The sequence below is a fragment of the Cryptotermes secundus genome, unplaced genomic scaffold (genome assembly GCF_002891405.2).
Source record: "Cryptotermes secundus unplaced genomic scaffold, Csec_1.0 scaffold265, whole genome shotgun sequence".
Taxonomy (NCBI): domain Eukaryota; kingdom Metazoa; phylum Arthropoda; class Insecta; order Blattodea; family Kalotermitidae; genus Cryptotermes; species Cryptotermes secundus.
In genome coordinates, this window is record NW_019725002.1 from 364987 (window position 1) to 389142 (window position 24156).

At 41.2% G+C, this 24156-nt stretch overlaps 1 protein-coding gene across 1 annotated transcript in view; it reads left to right on the forward strand.

Annotated features, from left to right (window-relative positions):
• Positions 1 to 24156, forward strand: part of LOC111863167 (calcium/calmodulin-dependent 3',5'-cyclic nucleotide phosphodiesterase 1) — a 640341-nt gene that overhangs the window by 86557 nt on the left and 529628 nt on the right. The window lies entirely within an intron of this gene.

A 24156-nucleotide genomic window follows, 5' to 3' on the forward strand; every position in this document is an offset into this window, starting at 1 on the left:
GATTAGGTAAATTGAAAAAAAATCAATAATCTCATCGGGATTCGATCCCGCGACCTTCCGGCTTGTAGCATAGTGCCATAACCAATTACGCTACTGCGTGCCCCCCAGCCTGTCAGTACGGGACATAAATACATGGAGCTGGTCCTCCAGGTGGGGGGGGGGTTGGACGCACGCCTGACGGCAAATTATTGTTGTGAAATCCACAAAATGAAAATCGGATAATGTTAATCAAGACAAATGTGGTAGAAGCTTTCAAGGAAGGTTGTGGCTCAGAAATAACTGTTTTACCAGTTATGATGATGATGATTCATTAGTTGAAAATTTGTGCAGTAGGATCTTTTAGTCCTCAGCGAATATCTTAATTTTAATTTCGAACTGACGCTTCGACAGTGTTCTGTACATGGAGTTCATAAAGCTATATTTTTCCCCTTGGCAGTACAGCCCCAGTGGGCCTAAGCCTACCTCCATGAATTTCTTCGTTCACTTCGGTTTTTCTAGATCTTACACATTCGGTAGGACTCCTTGGGCGGGTGATCAGCTCGTCGCAAGGCCTCTACCTGTACACAAACACAGAAAAACGCACACACACAAACTAAACATCCGTACCTTGAGTAGGATTCGAACCCACGATTCCAGGCGAGCGAAGACAGTACATGCCTTAGACCGCTCGGCTATAGTGACCGGCTAAAGCTATATTAGCCTCGCTAAAATTTTTATTTGAATGCAAAACATTTTTACTGTTCCCAAGCTCCATTGCTATCCTCTGTATTCATGTGATACCACTCCCTTTCTGTTACTTTTTATGTAAAATTATACAGTTCTGGGTGGAAGTGTTTGGATGGAGATTTGGTTAGGAACAGCAAGTACCTAAGCCTAGTGAATATTTTTGGTAAAGATATTTACACATATCTCATGGAGTCTCTCGCGATTTTCTTCATTTTGAATTCTTTATCGTCGTCAGCGGAAATCTTCGATCGTCAAGGTACACAATTTGGTTGTCTGCAAGAATGTGCTTGAATACTTCGTTACAGGAGAATACTCTACAGTACAGATAGCTATAGGGAGTAAGTTCACTACAATGGAAAAATTCCAGGAGACTTCTAAAGTTTCAGCGGCTTTACCACATGAGTTAACCCTCTCTGTGTGATTGAAACCGCATGCGATTATGACCTAATTCAGTGCAGACACGCTAGTATCTAATTGCTTTGTTAATCCATCGCTTACCATGCTGATATCCATCAAAATCATTTACTGCTGATTGGTGTTAATTTGTCTATGCATATGCATAGTTAGACGACAAATGATGCGTTAACAACAGGTCAGTACATGGACATCGTGTCAGCTGCCTCCCTCACGAGATCGGTTATACGTATGCACAGTGATATCAGTTCGCCTGATAGCGGAGGTTAGAGTCTGAAGCCATCTCTGCCTAGTACGATGTTCAGAACTCGACCAAAGGGAAGAAAGGCAGCTGGCCTGCCGCCGACTCTAATCTAATTAACCTCACGGTGCCCGTTCCTTATGCTTAATTTAATAATAACTCAACTGACCAGGGAAGTCACCACATTTTATGCAGACCGAAGGTTCATTACCTTTCTCACAAAACTTCGCTGCTGTCTGCTACCGTAAGCAATTTTATGAAACCCATTTCCTCAATTTAGCTTGAAGATCTCTTCCCTTTACAGCGCATCTAGGTATCCCTTGCGAACTCTTTCTTTCAAGTTTTACGCTTAAATTCTCTACGCAGTTTTCATCTCTCTCATAAGCATCACAGTGAGCCTGGATAGCGTTGTCGGTATAGCGACTAGACCGAAGGGTAGGAGTTCGAGTCCCGACAGGGTAAAGAATTTTTCTCTTCACGTCGTCCAGACCGGCTCTGGGGTCTACCCAACCTCCTATCGAATAGGTAACGGGCTTTGTTTCCCCGGGGGTAAAGCTATCGAGGCGTGGAACTGACCACTCACCTCCACCTAGTGCCGAGGTCAAGAAAATATGGATCTATACATTCACTCCGCCATGCTCCTTCATGGCATAGTGCTTAATTAGTTAAGCACAGAGACAACTTTACCTTTATCCATAAGTGTCACATGCCACATTTCATTTGATCACCATAATGTTATTTGGCGTAAATAACCAATTAATTTCGCGATATTTAGGGAGACAGACAAAATTTACTTTATGTAAGATGCCTGTCAGGCCTGTATGTACCTATGTAAGCGAAAGGTGGCCCCTCAAAAGGAAGATGCAAATATGCTCCGAATCCTTTTAAGAAGGACATTAGGAATAAATTATGGCCAAACTAAGGAAAATGGTATATGAAGAGGAAGGTATTACCGGAACTTTATAAATTATATAACGAACCAGATGTAGTGAAAGTGATTGAAGTAGGACGGTTGAGCTAGCTGACGTATGAAGATCAAGGTATAACCGTAACTTTATGACTTATATAACGAACCAGATGTAGTGAAAGTGATCGAAGTAGGGCGGTTGAGCTAGCTGAGACTGCTTATTTAGAACCCTTGCAGGAAGTTAATTAGACATAAACCAGAGAGTACTCTACGAGTGGGCGGACTTGCGGTCAGGTGGCTGGACTCGGTTGAAGAAGATTTGAAGACAATGGGCGTTGGAAATTGAAGACGAAAGTCACAGGCTCCGGACCAAAGGAGAGCAGTCAGAAAGGTTCACGAAGGGCTGTATCACCCGTAGAAGAAGAAGAAGAAGAAGAGCTATTTGGTGTAAAGTGCGGATTATAAAGCTAAGCATTTATTCACTACCCATCCTCATATTAATTCCTCTCCAATTGGTTCCAAATACTAGCCTCAGTTTCATGTTCGCAAACACTATAATATATATAAGTCCTTCCCTTTGGGCGAAGTCATGTACCTTGCTTATTTACTTATGGAGCTGAGCCCTTCTTGAGGAGAAGCCAAATCAGCACCTACTCAAAAATTTCCCAATATTTTATGGAGCCCGAAGGTTCACTACCGTGTTCACAAGAGCCCTCCACTGGTCCCTATCCTGAATCAGATCAACCCAATCAATACCATCCCATCCTATCTCTCTAAGATCCATTTTAATATTGTTCACCCACCTATGTCTTGGTCTTCCCAGTGGTCTCCTTCGGTCTTTTCCACCAATATCCTACATGCATTCCTCCTCTCCCCATTCGTGCTACATGCCCTGCCCACCTCATCCTCCTTGACTTGATCATTCTAATTATACTTGGAGAATAGTAGAAGTTATGAAGCTCCTCGTTATGCAGTTTTTAAGGTCATGTATCACGTGCATAAAATACAGCATGCATGATTTGCAGTCTTGTGTACGCTGCATAATGAGGAGCTCCATAACTTGTATTCTTCTCAAAGTGTAATTAGAATGATCAAGTAAAGGAGGATGAGGTGGACAGGGCATGTAGAACGAATGGGGAGAGGAGGAATGCATATACAATACTGGTAGGAAAGACGGAAGGAAGGAGACCACTGGGAAGACCAAGACGTAGGTGGGTTATAAGTATTAAAATGGACCTTAGAGAGATAGGATGGGATGGTATGAATTGGATTAATCTGGATCAGGATAGGAACCTTCGGGTTTCATTAAATTTTGGGGAAATTATTGAGTAGGTGCACAACTGGCGGCTTCTCAAGAAGGGCTGAACTTCATGAGTGAGTACGCTAATCGTTTCATTTGCAGTCATGAGACGACAGAATCTGACTTATTCGTGCATTCTCAGATAAAATGAGGATACAAATAATTTAATACCCCCGAGTTTCGAAAGTTATTCAGAAATAATCCGATGTTGTAAGAATAAATGTTTTGGGCGTATTTAATAACCTAATAACGCAGTTAAATCTTCCGTACACTATGTGGACCAGCACCATCAAACACTGGCAGACCACCCAAATATGAAACGAAATATTTTAAGAAATCTGAATGGAATGGAAGTGGAGTTTTATCCGCGGTTAGACCCCATTATTGTTAAAATAATAATATAAAAAATTACCGTAAGAGTCATAAATTAATTTGTTTATAAATATAAGATTTTTACCCTGATGATGATGGCGGAATACTTGAAAATTTTTCGCAGTTCATTGATGGTCATACATTCCAGTCACCACTGAGATCTCGTCAGGAGCGACCCGGCTGATACACGTTCTTATATCTAACGTTCGATTTCTGGGGATAAAATGTAGCTTGTCTGAGAGAAGAGCTTGTCGATAAAGATTGCTAGGGAGTATCTCGTATGAACATCGTCGTCAGTTCTGTTCTTAGACATTTATTAAATATTTGGTTAGGAAATTTAGCACACTTGAAATTTTATTAAAATAAAATTATTTACAAAATTAAGTTCATTGCTAATTTACTCTGCTTAATAGTTTATATACAAATTAAATTAATAAAAATCAGTTACTAAACTATATAATTGGTGATTCTGAACCGGCGGTAACAAGCTTTGCCGAAATCAGCTTTTGTTTCGGTTCCAAATAGTGACTTACTTTTCCTAAAATCCTTTCAGACGCGCTCACGGGCTATCATAATGTTGCAGAACAATATGGAGTTTGCTGATGGCTAACTTAAAGCACATTATTCTAGCCTGACTATCTACAGAAATCATATCCACAGAATGTGCAGCTTGCTAACGTCCATCTGCCCTATGCATTAAAATCTTTTGCTATCAACTGTTTTCAGAATGAGGCTCAAACTGGCTTCTTTAGATTTGTAATAATTGAAGAAAGTGCAACCAAATCAGGCGTAAAATAAAAATGAATTATGACACTTAATTGAATATTGTGGCTCGAAATTTACTATTACGTTAAAATAAATTGCACGTCAAATGCATATGCCAGTAAAAATAGAGACACAGGTAGTTTGAAAACTTTGTTCACCACATAAGATTCGTGTGGATTAATCGAACCGATACGAACCAAAATTATATTCTCCCGATAATGTTCAGTGCCAATTGCAAAACTAATTTTATATCAAATTTGTTTCACATTTTCGTATTTATGGCAAGTGCACAAACAGACATATGGGCACAGACTGCCCTTTGTGGTTTCTATTCTTGCTCTCTTTTCTTTTTTCTAGCTAAGAAGGCATAAGCACACGAAAACAACCTGTTTCGCTCTCTTGATCCTGTCATAACACTAGTCAGAGTTACTGCCAAGGGATGCCTCCGCAACGGACGGGCTAGACATGACAGTTACATTAAGTTTAATAAATATCTTACATTCCCCCATTCTCGGTCATTAACTTGGGACCTCATCTCTGACCCATCACTTGACTGGCCGTACAGTGAGGAAGTTCACTTTTTTTAATCTTCCATTCCAGGACAACTACGTTAAAACTGTAGATGACTCTACTAATAGAAAAGTCTTTCCAAAATTCGAAATTAATTTATTTTCACTAAATACAGAACGAGGGCACGCTCTAGCATAGTTGGTTGAGGCACTGTGCTACAATCTGGAAGGTCGCGGGTTCGAATCCCGATAAGGTAATTGAATTTTTTTCAATTTATCTTATCCTTCCAGCTGCAGTATGACATTGGGTTCGGCTCAACCTCCTACAGAAATGAGTACCAGGAAGATTCTTGGGGGGGGGTGAAGGCTGGCAGTCTTACTGCCATCTATGAGCCGATTGTCCAGAAGATGTGGGAGTCTCGACCTCTCACACCCCTGTGAGTCTTCACGGCCTGTCACAGAAGCAGCTTTACTTTTACCTTTTAAATATAGAGCAGTTCCAGTCATTGTTACCGTTAATGTAATTATTATAGAATTGCCAGTTTGCATATTCTATCTAAATCGTCAACAGGGCTGGAAAACATAGGCCTACTCATGTCTTATTTGTCATTTCCCATGTCTCCGTGGCATTTTCTTAATTGGTTTCAGATACAAATACAGTGTTGCAAAATCCATTACAGTACATATTTACCTAATGTCCCGGCATTTCCTGTGGACGCCAGAAGTTACCTGCCTTCTAGCGGAACAGAACAGATCGAAAGGTCAAAACCTTGATGATGGTGATGATGACAATGATGCTAATGCTGATGATTTCCTGTACAGAAAAGAATTGCATTATCTTTTGCTATAAGCGTATGCCGCGTCAAAAGGTCTTACATGCTGAAGCCTTAGACAGTAGAAAGGAGTGTATTATATATAGATTACTTGCAACAAAATGTAAAGTCAGGATAGCTCGGTAGGTATAGCAATGGGCTGCGGAATAGACGGCCCGAGTTCGATTCCTGACAGTGCTAGACTCCTCGCTTCTCCACAGTGTCCAGACGGACTCTGACGGCCAGAGATCCTCCTATTCCCGAGAATAAAGGGGCAGGGGCGTGAAGATTAGCACACACTTCTATCTAGTGGCGAGGTTAAGTAATGTGGAGCTATACCGCCACTCCCCCATATATCTTCCTGATATAGTGCTTAAGTAATTAAGCACAGGGACAAATTTACATTTACCTTTATCGCTATACTTGTAATAAGATATAATTCGTAATTATATGCATAGTATATAATACATAATAGTGTTTACATACTTCACGCAGGTACGATCCTCTATATAATGAGCCGATTGTACAAAGTTACAGAAGCGACAGCTGAGCTTCGTCTATAGGATTTACGTTGAAACGATATTTCTGTTCGAAGTTTGTTTAACGGCGCTGTTAGAGATTTAGGCTTATATAACCTCATATCATTTGATAATACTAAGAAATTAATTGGAAAGGACAGTGAAGAAGCTACTTATTCGGGGAACTGAGGAAGACCACGAAATATCACAGGATAGTAGATGACCTCGCCTGGATTCAAAATTGGCACCTCCCGAACAGACATTAGGGGTGCGACCGTGTGAGTAAAATCGTTGGTTAGACCATTGGTTCTCAACCTGTGGTCCGCGGACCCCCGGGGTTCCGCGGGATAGTTTATTTTCATTAAACTTTATCTTATCCTGTTCCTCACACCTGGGATATTTGCAATGTATATCTCTGGCTCTTGAGGCCCATGGTTGAAGTAAAATTTAATGGGACTGTTGGTACCGTAACGGTACCTTCCCTTTGTAAAGCAGAGGCGAATAACCAACGATCTGTGAAGCTTTTTCCAATGAAATTTTCTTTTGGTCCGCCCATTGCATCTCAGACCCGTGTTTCAGGGTGGACTGGTGTCCTGCTTACCTGCTGTCTGACCAGCCTCCCACTCCTCCCCACCAAATCCATCCCTCTTTGGTTGGGAATGAAGCTGGGACCATTGACCACGTTTCTTATTCATTTCAGTGGCAGAATGAACAACCTGTGTGTCTTTAGTTCTTCTGCATTGAATTTTTATAATATTTTACAAGTGTGTTTTTCTCGGTTTAATATTCAGTTTTTCTGCTCTTGTTCAAATAATTGAGTTCACAACGAAACTTCTGATTTTCAGTTTGTTCACGATCTTATTTAGATATGGATCGGTAGTTAAAGTGTGGATCGTTGATTGGGTGAGTGTTAAATTCATAATATTAGGCCTAATTGATATGTTCGTGATCTTCCGAATAAGATCCATTTATAACAGTATTTTATTGTCATAAATGACACATTTAGTGTTGTAAAATTGTAAGTTACCGCTTCACTTTCATGATATGTTAAATATCAAAAATTTCCATTTTGGGTTTTATGGGGGCCGTGGTAAATTAACATTCGGTACAGGGGTCCACGGCATCAAAAAGGTTGGGAAACACTGGGTTAGACTGTTATGAACCGAAATTAAATTCTCGTAACAACTTTTAAAGTTCGAACCCACAACACTAAGTCCCATCCATATCGTTTAATTTGTTTCGGAGGAGGGTGTAGCAGACAGACGGATATACACGACCTTTCCATTATGCATTAACTTTATGCATTTCCTTGAATGAATTACACTAAAACTTCCGCCTCCGAGCCTGCTTGACATATTACTGATGTTTAGGGACCCTTACACTAATGCCTACAGGCATGCATTAAATTATAAAATATTTGATGCCCTCAGGTTTTAGAAGCGTGTTTCAGATGTCTGTCATATAAACCACGAAGAACAGACCCAATTCCCAGTCTTGTGATCATTTGGCTTCTTAACGTTCGCATGGGAGTTGTGAATTGCCAAATGGTCACGTGTATAAATGGGGTCAGGTTTATTATGAGACAGACCATTACCCTACCCGTTTCAAAAGAGCGGATTCGCGGTGTATGTAGTCCGTGTATCCCATAACACGCCTAATGTGTACTTACAGTCATTTGATGACAGTCTAACCCCTGTTCTCTCTGAGTACGGTGTTGCCATGCCAACGAATCCTTAGGGCTGTAATCTTATATGCCCCTTGAAGAGTACTGTCTTCTGGGATATAACTCCTTGTAGTCCATTGGCAGACGACTGACGTTTCGGAAGAACTTATCGCCTTCATCTTCAGGTTCGAATAAGTCGAGCGAGATACTAGCATGAAAGTAGGTGGCATCCTACATGCTTGTGTCTCAGTTCCTTGGATTTTGCTGTATCAGTACTATCCAGCTGATATTGCTGTATTAAACTCGAAGATGCACAGAGACCACCGTTCGCCCCACCAAAAGTGGAAAATTTCTTTGATCAAGTGATAAATATGTAAGATTTGATATTTTCACTGTGGTGACTATGAAGAATTCCGTCTTCCGGGATGTGGCGCCATGTAGATCTTGTGTGACCCGACGTTTCGGAGGAACATGTCCACTCCATCTTCAGGGTAGAAGTGATAAATAGCCGCCACTGCGGCCATATGGGTCAGTTGGCTCTCGTTGGCCGTTTCGAGTTCCAGATAGAGGATGGAACTGCTTATTTTTTCATCATTCATAACCATTTTATGATTCACCATCATTTCATAACCTAGGCGCATGAGCACTGAACAAGCTCCTTTTGCCTTTAAAGACGCTTTCAGATGCACACGTTATGATCTGTATATAAGCTAGTTATGGTTGGAATCGTTTGGAAGGAAGTGGTCGCTGCCTGATTTAAGATGAATATATATATATATAGTGTGGCATATAAACCAGTTGCTGGGCAGAGGCCTCTCTACGGACGACGAGTACAGTCGTTGGTATGCAACATTTCTAAACAACGGTCGGTAAACACGTGTTCGTGGAAACGATATGCAGTCTTTCGCTAGGCAAGCGCCATGACAACAATAGAAAAGTTGGTGGAGGCGGTGTTTTCTGTTGTGTCCGCCCCGAGGTTATGTAGCGAGGACATTAGTCGAGCTGCACTGAGATTTGTCAGCAGTTCAGTGAAGTGAAGTGACGTGAAGTAGCTGGTTGGTGAGTGAGAGTTCGGTTGTCAGTTGTCAGTTTGAAAGTCAGCCTGTGAAGAGAAGACTGGGGGGTGTGAAATGGCAGCCAGCCTGGTACCCAGTTAGTTGAGTTGTCAGTTGACAAGAGTTCTGCACGGACTGCTGTGACAGGAGGACCCGAGCGCGGGAAGCTGTAAAGCCTCCACTGTGAAAGCCGTTGCTAGGGAACAGCTGTTGACAGCAGACTGGAAGAAGGCTTAGCGGGTGCTGTGGTGATCTTGAATTGTGGAGCTCAGCAGTGGCTTTGTAATTACTTGTAGTTCCGTGTGGTGTATAAGTGGTTAATAAATCCAATTCACTATTTCACTATTGCAATTGCTGCTGGCCTTCGCCAGCGCAGTCATTCTCGGGGCCGTGTCCTGTGGAATGCGCGATCATATTTTACTGTCTCAGTTTCGAGACTTCCCTTTTCGTCACCTCCTACGACTCGCAGGGCTACGGTGGAGGTATTCGAGCTCTCAACACGGATCGCGTAGAAAACACCGCTCTTCATTATATGTTCTGTAGGAAAATGTTTGTTTTCGAAGCCATTACTGAGCAACGGCTTTGTATATTTGTTTATCTCGCAGTCGTTTCCCAACAACGGGTCTGCATGCTAAATTATTTAATTCTAATTGAAACTGAAACGGAAACATGTGGTTATTTATAAAACATGTGCAAACCAAAGGCAAAGTGTCTTATAATTGAGAACTGTTCTGCAAATAAGGCGACAAAAATGTCGTATTTTCTATAAACTTTTTACATAAACTACTTATTGATGAAAACGGAATATTTGTATTAAATAATTAAGTATTATAATTCAGGTATTGAATATTAATAGTAATAATAGCGGGAGTCGTAACGTACGTAAGCTGTTTAATGTTACCTTTGGTGTATACTCCAGAATTTCAGTAAGAACTGTACATGTTTGTGTGGAACGGGCTCTGTGTTAGCTACGTTAGAACGCCTTTTATTGGACAAGAACAGGGCAAATCGTACTATCTAGCTGATGGGGTACAATCCCTGCATTTATTTGAAAGGAATGAGAAAATCTACAACGAACTCCGGTCAGGGCAGCCAACCAGAAGTAGGTAAAATAATCACTTTAAACCCTCGTTTTTCGTAAATAATTCTCATAAAAGACGGAAATGGACTTTCCCTATTTTGTACCATTGATTACGAAAACCCGATTTTGCTATCTCTCCAACCCATCGTATTTTACCTACCGAATCCCTCATACGTCCTTTGTCGTTAAGACGTCATACCCAGAAAAAACTTCCATTTACGCGCATGAAAGAAACACCCTATGTTCCGGTTTTGCATTAAGTAAGCACAACGTTTGCCGGTCACGGTAGCCGAGCGGCCTAAGGCGTGTACTGTCTTCGCTCGCTTGGAAACCGGGATCGTGGGTTCGAATCCCACTCAGGGCATGGATATTTATTTTGTGTCTGTGTGCGATTTTCTCTGTTTGTGTACAGGTAGAGACCTTGCGATGAGCTAATCACCCGCCCAAGGAGCCCTACCGAATGTGTAAGATCTAGAAAAACTGATGTGAACGGAGAAGTTCATGGAGGTAGGCCTAGGCCCACTGGGGCTGTAGTGCCAATGGAAAAAAAAGCACAACGTTCTGAGATGATGAAGTCGATATTTGAAAGTACGAAGCAGCCCTTGTGATTTGAAATTTGGACGCCCGCAAAACTTTTTATTTACTTAGGGTTTCGATTCAACGTGGTAAGTTTTCTGTAGAACTGATGATTGTGCGAAATGATTTATAGCATGTGTGTAGTAAATTATATATAATAAATTTTTACAATTTGATATTTAGCCTATTTTCCTTATTTTGAAAAAAAAGGAAGATATACTTGAACGCCTTGTTTATATAGGTCTTTGTTTCCCTTTCATCAACTTTTGATGCCTGAACCATTCTGTATGAAACTTGATGTATATCATGACACCTGAGTCCATCTCAACGACTTACTTCATAAATCCCACTCATCAGTCTGTGTTTCTGTGTATCCCCTTTATTTGCTAGACAACGGCTCTGTAAACACGTTCCTGTTACAGCGAAAACACGCAACAATAGAAGAATTGTTGGAGGCGTCGTTTTCAATGCGACCTATGTCGTATCAATTGAAAGTAGGCGATTAATTCTTACCAGAACTTCTTCTTCGTTGTAGCGAATATTTAACGACATAGCCCACACGGTTAGAAAGAAATAAAGCTATACCTGTAATAGGCCGTGGAGGCCCATGAGGTTATGAGACGTCAAGGTTCCAATATTTTCTCTCGACAATCGGCTCACAGATAGTGGTGAGGTCAGCCTTACGTGTCAGCCGCACTTTACTCCCCAGGAAGATTTCTGATACTCATTTCTGTTAGAGGCTGAGCCGACCCCAGGGCCATAGTGGGGCTTGAAGAATTACGTCAATTGAAAAATCCAGTGACCTTGTCGGGAATCCTACCCGTGATCTTCCGGCTAGTAGCATAGTGTCTCAATCAACTACGCTACCGCTCTCCCAGCCCACATGGGAAGAAATTTAAGATTGTGTACAGTATTATCAGCTTTTGCAAGACCCAAAATTGAAGATCTTTTAGGTATGTTTGTCGAAAATATGTAGAGACTTTTCACTTTTATTAGAATATATAATTTGAATAATACGGTTGTAGATAAACATTGTGTAGTGAATTTGAGTAAGGAAATAGGTGAAATGAGAGCGCTTATATGCAATTCTCTTAGATTCAAATCTAGCCCTGGACTTTTGTCGGGAGTATTCTCATCTCTCCTGAACTGTATGTAGGATGAAGTTCGCAATAGACTCTTCTTCCTGTCTCGTTTCACACCCGTTGGTACGTAGAATCAGTATTCTTCCCATGTCATTCCTGTGTAAATAATCTCTGTTGGCGATACAGTGGCATTTCAATGACCTGATTACTAATGAAGCAATGTTTGCGCAACGCTGTACCAACAGTAACAGGCTGCCCTCTTTTCCTTTTCGCGCTTCAGAATTCCAAAAACCTGTTCACGAAATTGTCTGTTTTGTTACAAGCGCGGCAAGTCTCGATGTGCAGCATGAGGTACTCCCTGCTGTTAGCCCTGACAAGGTTCGACTGGAAAGAAGATAAGGTTTTCTTTATGAAGGGAAAATGGAGAACGAAGATAGTTCGTTTTGTTCATCACGCAAAGTCTTCCTAGAAGATCGACCTGATACAGGCTTGCCTAGCCGCGGTCCGTTCTTAGTCGTACCAGCCAAACCATGTCGGTGCTACCAGCCACGTATATTGTATTACTTTCTCAGCCCACTCCCCCCCCTTGCAGGTGGAATCAAAAGTTTTCAATGAAGACACTCATGCTGGGCGGGCTCAGAACTAACGTCAGGCGCTCATTGTACTGATGCGAAATAAGCAGAAATGTGGAATTCGTCTCAGTTTATATTACTTGAACATGTTTGCTGCTTATACTGTTTCATGACGCCGTATCAATTTAAGCGGTTATGCAACGTATCACTTGAAAGTAAGGTAAAGGTATCCTTGTAAAAGGCCGTTGAGGCTCGTATGGTTCTGATGTCGAGGCTCACACATTTTCTAGACAATCGGCTCACAGATGGCGGTGAGGTTGTCAGCCTTACGCGCCGGCCGCACTTTACCCCCAGGAATATTCCTGGTACTCATTTCTGTTAGAGGCTGAGTCCACCCCAGGGCCATAGTGTGGCTGGAAGGATTAGGTAAATTAAAAAATTCCAGTGACCTCATCGGGATTCGATCCCGCAACCTTCCGGATTTTATCATAGTGCCCCAACCAACTACGCTACCGCCTGCACCCTATCACTTGAAAGAGTACGACAATATTAATGAATTAAACTATATGAGATTCGAATCTTTACAGCTGCGAATATTCAGATTTCTGGTGCCTTCTACTGTTGTTCTCCGTGTATTCTAGCAGTACTGCTCCGATTGGTTCGCTCTGACCCCCAATCCCGGCCGGGTCTATCCCAGCATCTTCATAAGTTTATCCACGCACGGCTTCCTTTTCTGCTTTGAAGATTCAGAAACGTTGGCAAACATCAATTTAATTACAATTATTATTTATAATAGAATGGCCATGCCAAGGATAATGGGATGAGCGGTGCATGTAGCACGAATGGGGCGAAGAGGAATTCATATATAATTTTGATGGGAAAGCCAGAAAGAAAGAGACCACTAGGAAGATGAAGACGTAGTTGGGTGAATGATATTAAAATTGATCTTAGAGAGATAGAACGGGTTGGTATAGATTGGATTAATTAGCTTAGGATAGGGACCGGTCGAGTGCTCTTGTGAGCACGGTAATGAACCTTCGGGTTCCACAAAATTTTCAGGAAGGGTTTATCTCTATAGAGTTAGTTAATTATAATAGATTATAACAATTATAATCTTCCAGTGGCGTTTACTGATAGAGGAACGTTAATCTCGGTTGTCTAGACCGAAGCCCCTGTTTCTGCGAAATAGCTCCTCAATTATCCTCACGAGGCTGAGTGGACCCTGTTCCAGACCCACTATTTCTCAGAAAAGCTTGTAGCGTCGGGAATCGAACCTCTGGTTCTGTAGCCAGGAACTCTGACAACTAGACTACAGAGACAGTGGAATATGGTTACAAGAACTCAAAAGAAGAAGAAGAAGAACATTACATCATTTGCCTCCGACGAACGGCGGTAACTATAGCGACGACGCAAGGAGGCGTGGGAAGTTACATTTTATAAAATGTAAAATTTGTCGTCTTCAGCACTTCTCGTTTTAATTTTGTGTTTGTTGTCTGTCATTCGTTGATACCTACGCGTTTTATTATTTGTAATAGAACCAGCTTCATAATAGGTTCACTTACGAACTTGTTAAGAGAGTGATTTGGAGGCTGATTTCGTTTAGTGTCAAGAGCTTTGTTCTTGATGGAGTAACATCGGCTTCTGACGCCTGTTCGGTTTCAATAAGCTCGTGACGCAAGGCACTTAGCTACCTAATGGGACCGCTCCATAGCTGAAGCGGTTAGTCGCTGGCTTTCCACCGCGTGGCCCGGGTTCGAGCCCGGGTCTTGTCAAGTGGGTTTTGAGGTGGACAAAGTGGCTCTGGGGCAGGTTTTCTCCGAGTACTTCGGTTTCCCATGCCAATCTTCATTCCACCAATTGCTCCACAATCACCCTTACCTATCATCTAGGGCTGGTACAATAGGCCAGAAGTGGCCGCAGTACAAGGGACTTAGTCCCACCCCACTAGCAATAAAAAAATAATAATAGCTACCTAATGAACGCATAGCCACACGAAATTAATTATAATTTAGAGGGAGCCTTTGCTAGCGTTAGGAAACTTGAAGATAGCGGTTTTGAAATAAATTTAGTTTAGCAGATTAACATGATGGCACATACTCTAGAAAGATTTATATAAACGAAACAAACTTCATGCCTCTTCTTCATCCTCAAGGACTGTCGGACTAATTTACTTGAAACTTCTCAAGTCTGAATTTAAATCGGTCATGGTAAATGTGGTTATGCCACAACAACGTAGCCGCAGCTATCACCCTCGTACGCAGACAGACATTCTAATGTACTGCCGGTCGAGAATTTAACGGGAAGTCTAGTTGCCTGCTACGTGAATGTGTGGGTTATCATTGCTACAAGATACCATACATACCATTATTATGTTTACGGATATTATCCATCGTCCTGCGTTTATTTAAAACATAACATTTCGGACACTGGATTCTGTCTCCGTCTTCAGGTGGAACGTATCCAGTTGAGTCCAGTCAGTAGAGCTAGCCCCTATCTCCTGACACCAGCAATATATAAAGCAAGCACAGCACACACCATCTGTGAGAGTTAAGAGAAACATTAAAAAACACACACAAAAAAAGTTGCATTCTTGAGTCCTAGCACCTTTTTCCATGCAATGTTTCACGGCCATTGTTTTTAAAATCAGAGTACTATCAGCATAAAAGTCATCACTAAAGAGACAAATTCTCTGTATGGTACCAACATAATAACACAATTTTCACACATAATCTATACTGGACGGAGCCGTATTTTTCTGACTTCTGCTGCGATAATGGAAGTTCTAATGGGAGAAATGTCCAAGCTGGGTTGACTGATTGGATGATCTATCAGAGACATGTGGGCGGATTTCTTGTATTTCCTGTATATAGTGCTTAAATGGAAGGAGATGGATAATGTTCAGAAATACAATAAGTGTATTAATATACCATTGTCATAGATCTTGTACTTTTTTTACCTCTCTTATCTTTCTTCTCTTCCTCACTGTAAAGCCCAAGCTAATGGACAGAGAGACAATAGGAGAGAAAGGAATTGCTCTCTTGTTCAGCCATTGTGACTGAGGGGTTCACACATGTTCTCTCTACGAAGCAGCTAGAGAGAATTCCATTAAGACGAAAGTTCTTCCTGCCACCGAATCTTTTCACCGCCTCCCACTCTCTTCCATGATCATCTGATAATTACCAGCCATTCAGGGAGTTATTTTGGACTCGCGCCTTGAGAAAGTCTGCTCAATAGATGATAAGACTGAAATGACTAAAAAAAAATTTCAGGGCGTGACATATAAGGCCGATGAAGACAAAATTATTTGCATAGTATTTCGTATGCTTTCTTCAGTCATTTCCTTTTTCACAAAAGCGAACCTAACGGATATCATGGCCTTTGTATAAAAGTACGAGCTGGAAGGCCGGGGTCCGATTCAAAATTTTGGCCCTGTAAATTGCATATTATGTAGTTATATATATAATTATCTTGGAATTCTCTGTAGACGCAACTTATTTTGAATGAAATAAACACGAATATATATATTCGTGTTTATTTCATTCAATATAAGTTGCAGTCTACAGAGAATTCCAAGATAATTTTGCTATGATTATTTTAAAATTCAGGAGTCTGGTCATGTCAGTTGGTTTAGCGAGGGGCTACGAGCTGGAAGCCCAGGGTCCATTCCCGGGAAGGGCAAGAAATTTTCGCTAGACTACAGATTCCAGACCGGCTCTGGGGCCCACCCAGTCTTTCATAAAACGGAACCTGCCGGCCCTTACTTCTGGGGTAAAGCGGCCTGGTCCTGAAGCGACTGCTCCATCTAGACCGAAGTCAATAATTCTGGAGCCATAACTGCACTCATCTACACGTGTTTATGTCTCGGTGTTTAAACAGCTTTACCTATTTACTTTTTATTTTGACCATAATCTTCTGCAGGTGCCTTCTAGATTATTAAAATATCCAAAAGGTCCAATATTTTACAGACTAGAATCTGTTGCTTACAAAAATTTTGATTAAGAACTGGACCGATTTCAATTAAATATTAAGTTGGGTAGTTGTGTTAAATTTTATCACCATGTTCCAATTTAATTGAGAACGAACAGTTTACACAAAGGCCTTCGTGCATTTTGCCTCATATCAGAAACGTATTTTACAGAGCAGGAACAGGAAACACACGTTTCATATTTTACGTTTTCGGAGATAATTAAACGAATGAGCGCAAATGCACGAGAACTGTTACGCCGCGCTGGCATTCCCCATCTCTTCTGTTAGTAGTGTCGATTATACTTCGCTCTTTGTTTTCAAGTACTTTACTTAGTAGAGTGTTGGGCCGCGCTATAGCTCAAGCGGTTAGTCGCTGGCTTCCCATCGCGACGGCCCGGGTTCGATCCCGGATCTGGTCAAGTGGGATTTGTGGTGGACAAAGTGGCGCTGGGGCAGGTTTTCTCCGAGTACTTTGGTTTCCCCTGCCAATCTTCATTCCACCAATTCCTCCACAATCACCCTCACCTATCACCTGGGGATGGTACAATAAGCCAGAAGTGGCCGCAGTACAAAGGACTTAGTCCCACCCCACTAGCAATAAAAATATAATAATAGTAGAGTTTTATTAAGCACATTATTATTATTATGCAGTCAGTCTCCCACGGGTAATTTTTATTAAATCTGGCCGGTCTCCTAACACGAAAAGTCATTAGAAAGCCAGTAAACAAACTGGGATATAACGCCGAATGGTCAGTTGAAATTGAGCCGGCGTTTCGGAGAAACACGTCGAATAACCTGAGCAAAATGCCAGCGTGAAAGCAGGCTCAGAGTTTAATTTTAATTAGAAGTGACCAAACGAAATAATCAGTAAAATATGAAAAAAACAGAAATTAGTTTTGAGGACATGGATTGCGTATATATTGCCCAGGATGGATAGCAGTTTCGGGCGATTATAATATCTGATCATCTGTCTCCCGTAAAAGTATGTAAAAATATTGACCAGCTCGGCGACTAAGGGTCTTTGGTCCATGCAGTTATCTGTAGTACGCTCTATGAAGAGATTGATTGCGCTGTTAATGGGGCTAAGTGTATTAATTAGTGTGCTTGTTCATAACCAACTCAAAAATTGAGATCAAACACAAATTTAACAAAGTGACGTCGAAACTACGTCATCACCAATATCGGTGGCAGCGTCTCTTCTACATGGGATGGAGTTGTTATACCATCCAAATGGAAACCATGAAATCTGCACTCACCACGTAAGGGCAACACGAACACTCAGAAGAGACTGATTTATCACTAATGACAATTGATTTGATCACCCTAATACACGTAGTATTTCGCGCAGAATAGAAATTACGATGTCCTTCATTATGTAACCGAATTTGATTATTTTTATATTGTAACGTGTTTGGAGTAGGAACTTCCATGGTAATGCAATATGCAGTCAGCCGTTGCGTATACAATGCCGAAAAAACGAACGAATCTCCCCGGAGACGAACGACCGAAGACTCGTTGCGTAACAACAGACCATCTAAATACGTAGTAGTAACGGAAGAGTGAGAAATGATGTCTGATATCCGGTCCGCATAACCCCTGTATAAGCAGAGCTTACGACAGGAGAGGAGACAGTCTTGGGATAACCGTGATCGAGGACAGTTGAGATATTGTATTAGAGTATTGGGCCAGAAGTCATGTGATACTACAAGTGATAATAATTGTAAGGTGTATAAGAGTGAGTGTCCAATAAAGATTCGCTAAAACCGAGACCCACGTGAAGTTATTTGTCGCGTGACATACCGAACACGTGACAATATATATGAAAGCCGGTCACAGTGGCCGCGCGGTCTAAGGCATGAACTGTCTTCGCTCGCTCGGACGCTTAGATCTTGGGTTCGAATCCCACTCTGGGCGTGGATGTTTAGTATGTGTATGAGTTTATTCTGTGTCTGTGTTGCCCTGTGTTTAGGTGGAGGCCTTGCGAGGAGCTGATCACTCGTCTAAGGAGTCCTACCGCCTGTGAAAATGATCACGGATCTGAATAAGAGACCTGGGCCCCGAATGGGCTGAAAGAGCCATTAGAAAAAAAAAAAATGAAAACTCTCAGTCAAGAAAATTCTGTAACTTGCAGTGAACACCGTGTACGAAATTGAACTCAAATTAGGTGGATTGTGGGGGCACGCGGTACCGTAATTGGTTGAGAAACTATGCTACAAGCCGGATGGTCGCGGGATCGAATCGCGATGAGGTGGATTTTTTTCAGTTTACCTAATCCTTCCAGCCGCACTATGGCCCCGGAGTCGACTCAGCCTCTAACAGAAATGAGTACCAGGAATATTCTTAGGGGTAAAGGGTGGCCGGCGCGTAAGGCTGACAACCTTACCGCCATCTCTGAGCCAATCGTCTAGAAAATGTGGGAACCTTGGCATCTCACAACTCTATGGGACTCCACGGCTTGTTACAGGAATAGCTTTACTTACTTACTTTAGGTGCAATATAGGAACCCGAAAAGATATTAAATATTTCAGAAGAATTCAAATACTACAGAATAATGGAATATCATGGGCCATGTGTTTGGAACATTTGGTGCATTGGATTATTAACAGAATGCAAGATTTCCATGTGGTCAGAACACCACGTTGATAAGCCTGACATTGTAGTGCAGTCGAGGGTGATGTGTCCGTTATCTCTTGTTAAATGGAACTATTCATGCCAACTCAGTTTGTGTGATTCAATTCGGCAATGTTACAATGCTTCCGTTTAATGGATCCGCATCTTGAAATGTTAGTATCTCAGTGATACGTTACACAACAGCGTACGTTCTGTTCCACGACAAAGGACATGGAGAACACGACTTAGGTAAAAATGTGTTAACGCTCTTTTTCTTAAGACTGCTGCGGTTACGTATACCAAGTTACTTCGAATATAAGACGCTCTCGAATATATGACACATACAATTTTAGAAGGTGCGTTTTAAGGGGGGAAAATTAGAAAGGTGCACATTTCTCGAATTTAAGACGAATTTTTCGAAGGTGAAAAGATATGTAAAATGTGAGTCTTGTATTTTAAGTAAGGTAACTGTAAAGTTGTCCGTGTGCTTAACTAATTTAGCACTACGCCATGAAGGCGTACAGGGGAGTGGATGTATGTGGATTAGCTGGAGACGAGTGGTCAGCTTCACGTTCCAGCCGCTTTATTCCCTGGAAAAGAACCTCCGGTACCAACTAGGTAGTTGGAATGGATCCCAGAGCCGTTCTGGACGACGTGAAAGAAAGAAAATTCTTGATCCTACAGGGACTCGAACTCCAACACCTCGATCGTCCAACCTGTAGCCAGTCGCTATACCGACTGCGCTATCCCGGCTCCTCACGTCCAACCTGTAGCCAGCCGCTTTACCGACTGCGCTATCCCGGCTCCTATTCGAAGTAATACGGTATTAAAAAAAACGAAAAGGAACGAATATTTTGTTTTCTCCTTAAGCTGCCGAAGTTAGTGCCTCAAATGACGGAGCTAGAAGCCAAGAATTCGTTTTGAGACGTAATTTATTCTGATGACTATTCCATATACACGAATACAATATCTGGCAAGACTATTATTGTTCTGAATGTGACACAAAACTTCTGGTAGAGCTTTGCCGACTTTGAGGAAGAATATTGTGACTGCTGGGGGAGGGAGGGCGTGTCGTCCATGGCGCAACACGTCACAATATGCTGCCTCTATCTTCAGGATAGAAGAGAAAACCAAGGAAGCAAACAAGCTTCAAACAGAGCACACAACTTCAGTAAACTTCTAACAGAATACATTCCCTTACCTTCAAGAAAGTAATACTCTTCATAGTCATAACAGTTAAAAGGGAAAGGCCGTGGAAGCCCATAGCTCCAGCATTTTCTAGACAATCGGTTCACAGACGGTGCTGAGATTGTGAGTCTTAAGCGCCAGCCGGCCGCCCTTTGTCCCCAGGAAGATTCCTGGTACTCGTTTCTCTTAGAGGCTGAGTCGATCTCATGATCATAATGTGGCTGGAAGGATTACGTCCATCGAAAAATCCAATGATCTCAAAATCATGAAGATCCTGAATTAGTAAAACATATTTCTGAGCTGAGATTTGAAGCCGGGATGTTGGAAATATGATGCAGGGGTGCTCAGTTCCGATGTTGACCAAGAATCAGTATATAATTTCTTCTTGTTTTTATTCATAGAGCCCTAATTTTAGCAATATAGTAGCCTTAGACTTGTCATGAAAGAGGGTTAACCTACAGTAAATATTAATTTAAGTCCTTTCGTTTCGTTACAGGTGAGTACAAAGGGAAACTTCAACTGTTGCTGTACGCATGTGCGAAGAGGACATTTACGCACTGCTTTCCTCGCTATGTAACATTGTGCAAGCGACCAGGTGCGTGTGTTGTACCTCCCTACCTGTAAATAAAATATATTGCTATGTGTTATCTGCACAAAGCGCACGCAGTGAACGCATATTGGTGCCGTTATACCTGTCTGTCTGAAAGTTTCATTTTCTAACCCGGTGGACACATTTCGATTAAATTTGATACTGGGCATCTTAACCAAAATTTGCGTAACTGATTTGATCTTGGTTGGTATCGTTCATATATGTAGCCTATTTTACATCGTTCCCAAGTCGATCTCTATCAGGGTTCTTAGAGACAGTTGAATGTATGGGAACTCTTTCGTAATACGGTATATATGTGTATAGATGTTATTGTGGCCTATAACTTTTACTTACCTACTTATGGAGCTGAGCTCTTCTTGAGAAGAAGCCAAATCTGCAGCAACTCAAGAATTTCCCAGCATTTTAAGGAACCCGAAGATTCATTACCGTGTTCACAAGACCCCTCCACTGGTCCCTATCCTGAACCAGATCAATCCAATCCATAACATCCCATCCTATTTCTCTTAAAATCCATTTTAATATCGTCTACCCACGTACACCCTGGTCTTCCCAGTGGTCTCTTTCCTTCTGGCCTTCCCACCAATATCCTACACGCATTCCTCTTCTCCCCATTCGTGCTACATGCTCTGCCCACCTTATCCTCCTTGACTTGATCATTCTAATTATACTTGGAGAAGAGTACAAGTTATGAAGCTCCTCATTATGCAGTTTTCTCTAACCTCCTATGGTCTGTAACTTCTGTATAAATATTTTCTGTAACTGAATATTTAGCGAAACATGAAGGAAAAAATATTATCCTAGCTAGTAAAAATATCCACGCAGTGTAGAGTATTCGAATCTGCAAAACAAAGAAAAAAACAAACAAATCTTTTCTATCATTTACTCTTTAATTTGCTGTTGAAAAAATATATAAATAAACATATATTTATATATCTAAGTATAGTTAATTTTTGTAATGTAACTCACAATGCAGAATGATGATAGTGAATTTTATTCATTACTTGTATGATATTAATTCAGAATTTTAATATTATATCCGACGAGCGGTGAAATTTATAATAACCGGAAGTTAAATAAAGAAGGCTGATGAAGTATGAGATTTTGAATTATTTCGGAAAGACAATTTACACGACTTAAGAGCCTGAGATCACAGATTTAGTGATAGTGACTTAACTACGTTACAAGACAGGCATAAACATACTCAAACCTATATCGAGACCAGTAAAATATGTTACACCGCTAATATTTTACTTGGAAAATATGTGTGCTCTAAATTGTAATAGACGTTTCAATGAAAATATATGCAACAATCAGGTTCTGTAAATATTTTCCGATGAAGTAGAATATAACGTTAATTAGAGGGCTGAATGTAATTGGTTATTTTTATAATTCAGCATAATATTTAATGAAAAATATTTACATTCGAAAACTATGTTCAGTGACGGCAGAATTTCAGTAGCAGGTAACCAATCACTGACTGCCAAAGGATTCAGTGCACACCCAGTATAAAATATCTGTAGGATGATAAAGATCCTATCAGAATGGAAATGGTCCGAAATGAGTAAAAATCAGTTTATCGCTTATTCCAAGTCTCTTACAATTGAAGTGTGTTTTGAAATTTGCCATCTTCTGGGATATAGCCCCGTGTAGTCCGTTGATGAGCCGACGTTTCAAAGGAAGGTATCGCCTCCATCATCAGGGTTCGAAAATCAGTCGAGCAAGAAACAACCTGCTCTCGCTGGTTTCTTGCTCGGCTGATTTTCGAACCCTGATGATGGAGGCGATACGTTCCTGCGAAAAGTCGTCTCATACGGACTACACTGTGCTATATCCCAGAAGATGACAAATTTCATAACTACTGCTGTGAGAACCTAAAATCTTCTGTTTAGAGGCCAATGTGCATAATCTTGAGCTGACACCTACACGTATTTTTGGCACGAGACGCCGGTCCCTAACTTAGGCTCGAAACAAAGAATTGTCTTCGCAAGTTAAACATTTGAGAACAGTAGAGCTCTTATACTCTTTGTTTATAGCTTGTCGGTTTTTGCTTCCTTTTTTACTCATGCATCCTGTTCCTTTTAACTTCCGGTTATTATTACTATTAAAATTGAACATCTTTCGCAAGAGGAAGTATGAACTCAATCCACTGTTCCTTATTCAATTTTGCCTTGACTCCATAATATGTCCTTGTGTTTTGGAAATTGTCCTTTTAGGAGTTTCTTCTCGGTGTATCAGAGTGTTTTATGTGCAGTGCCTGCTCCTGTAGTAAAAATTGCTCGTCTGTTAGGCGTGTTTCAGCTGCTAATGTTGTTTGTAGGGATGTTAGCACGGTTTAAACCAAAACTGTTTCGGAATTACCGGGTTTTCGGATTTCATCCAATAGTCCGGAAGCTCTAGAGAACACAGTGTTTCCGAAACAGGATCTGTGTTGAGTCCTGAGGTGAAGGGGTGAGAAACGCCTGCTCTGTTGGGTCCGTTGGTAACACCTAACCTAAACCAGTAAATAATTTGTCGCCATAACTGCAGCTGTATAAACGCCGGAGATCAGGATTTGATAATAGAAGATAACAGGAAAATTTACAATGAATATTATGTCTCCACAAAACTGTTTTTCTTAATCCTGTTATATGCATTCTTATCGTATTATTGTCGCGATTGCGCTAAAGAAACAAGTTTTGTTTGTGTGTGTATGTTTGGTTTGTCTTCTCGTTTATGTTTAATTTATAATTGGCGTTTTGACTGCTGAATAAGCACGTAAATAAATAAAAAATAATTTAATTAATAACATTATGGAATGTGGCTAATAAAACGAAGATGGATCCTTTTCAAAACCGGAAAGACATGAGACAAGACGGAAGGAAGCCGGGTAAAGGAATATAGTAAATTGTTAAAACGTCCCGTGAATTCGGATGCGAAAACATGATCAGTACAAAATTTTATTGAAGCAGAATCACACTGACATCCTAGGCCACCTGCTGAGTTTTACACGATCGAACTGCTTCGTTATACACGACTGAAAAGCTCAGTGTCATCTCTTATCAGAAGTAAGAAAGAAAGACGTGCTTGACCTTTTCTGGTTCGTTCCGTCTATCTGCAATTCGCTTTTCAGTACTTTGAAACAACTGTGAAGTGACGAGTGAACTTCGCCTTCTACTGCTTTCTACTATGAGGAAGCGGTGGCGTGATTTC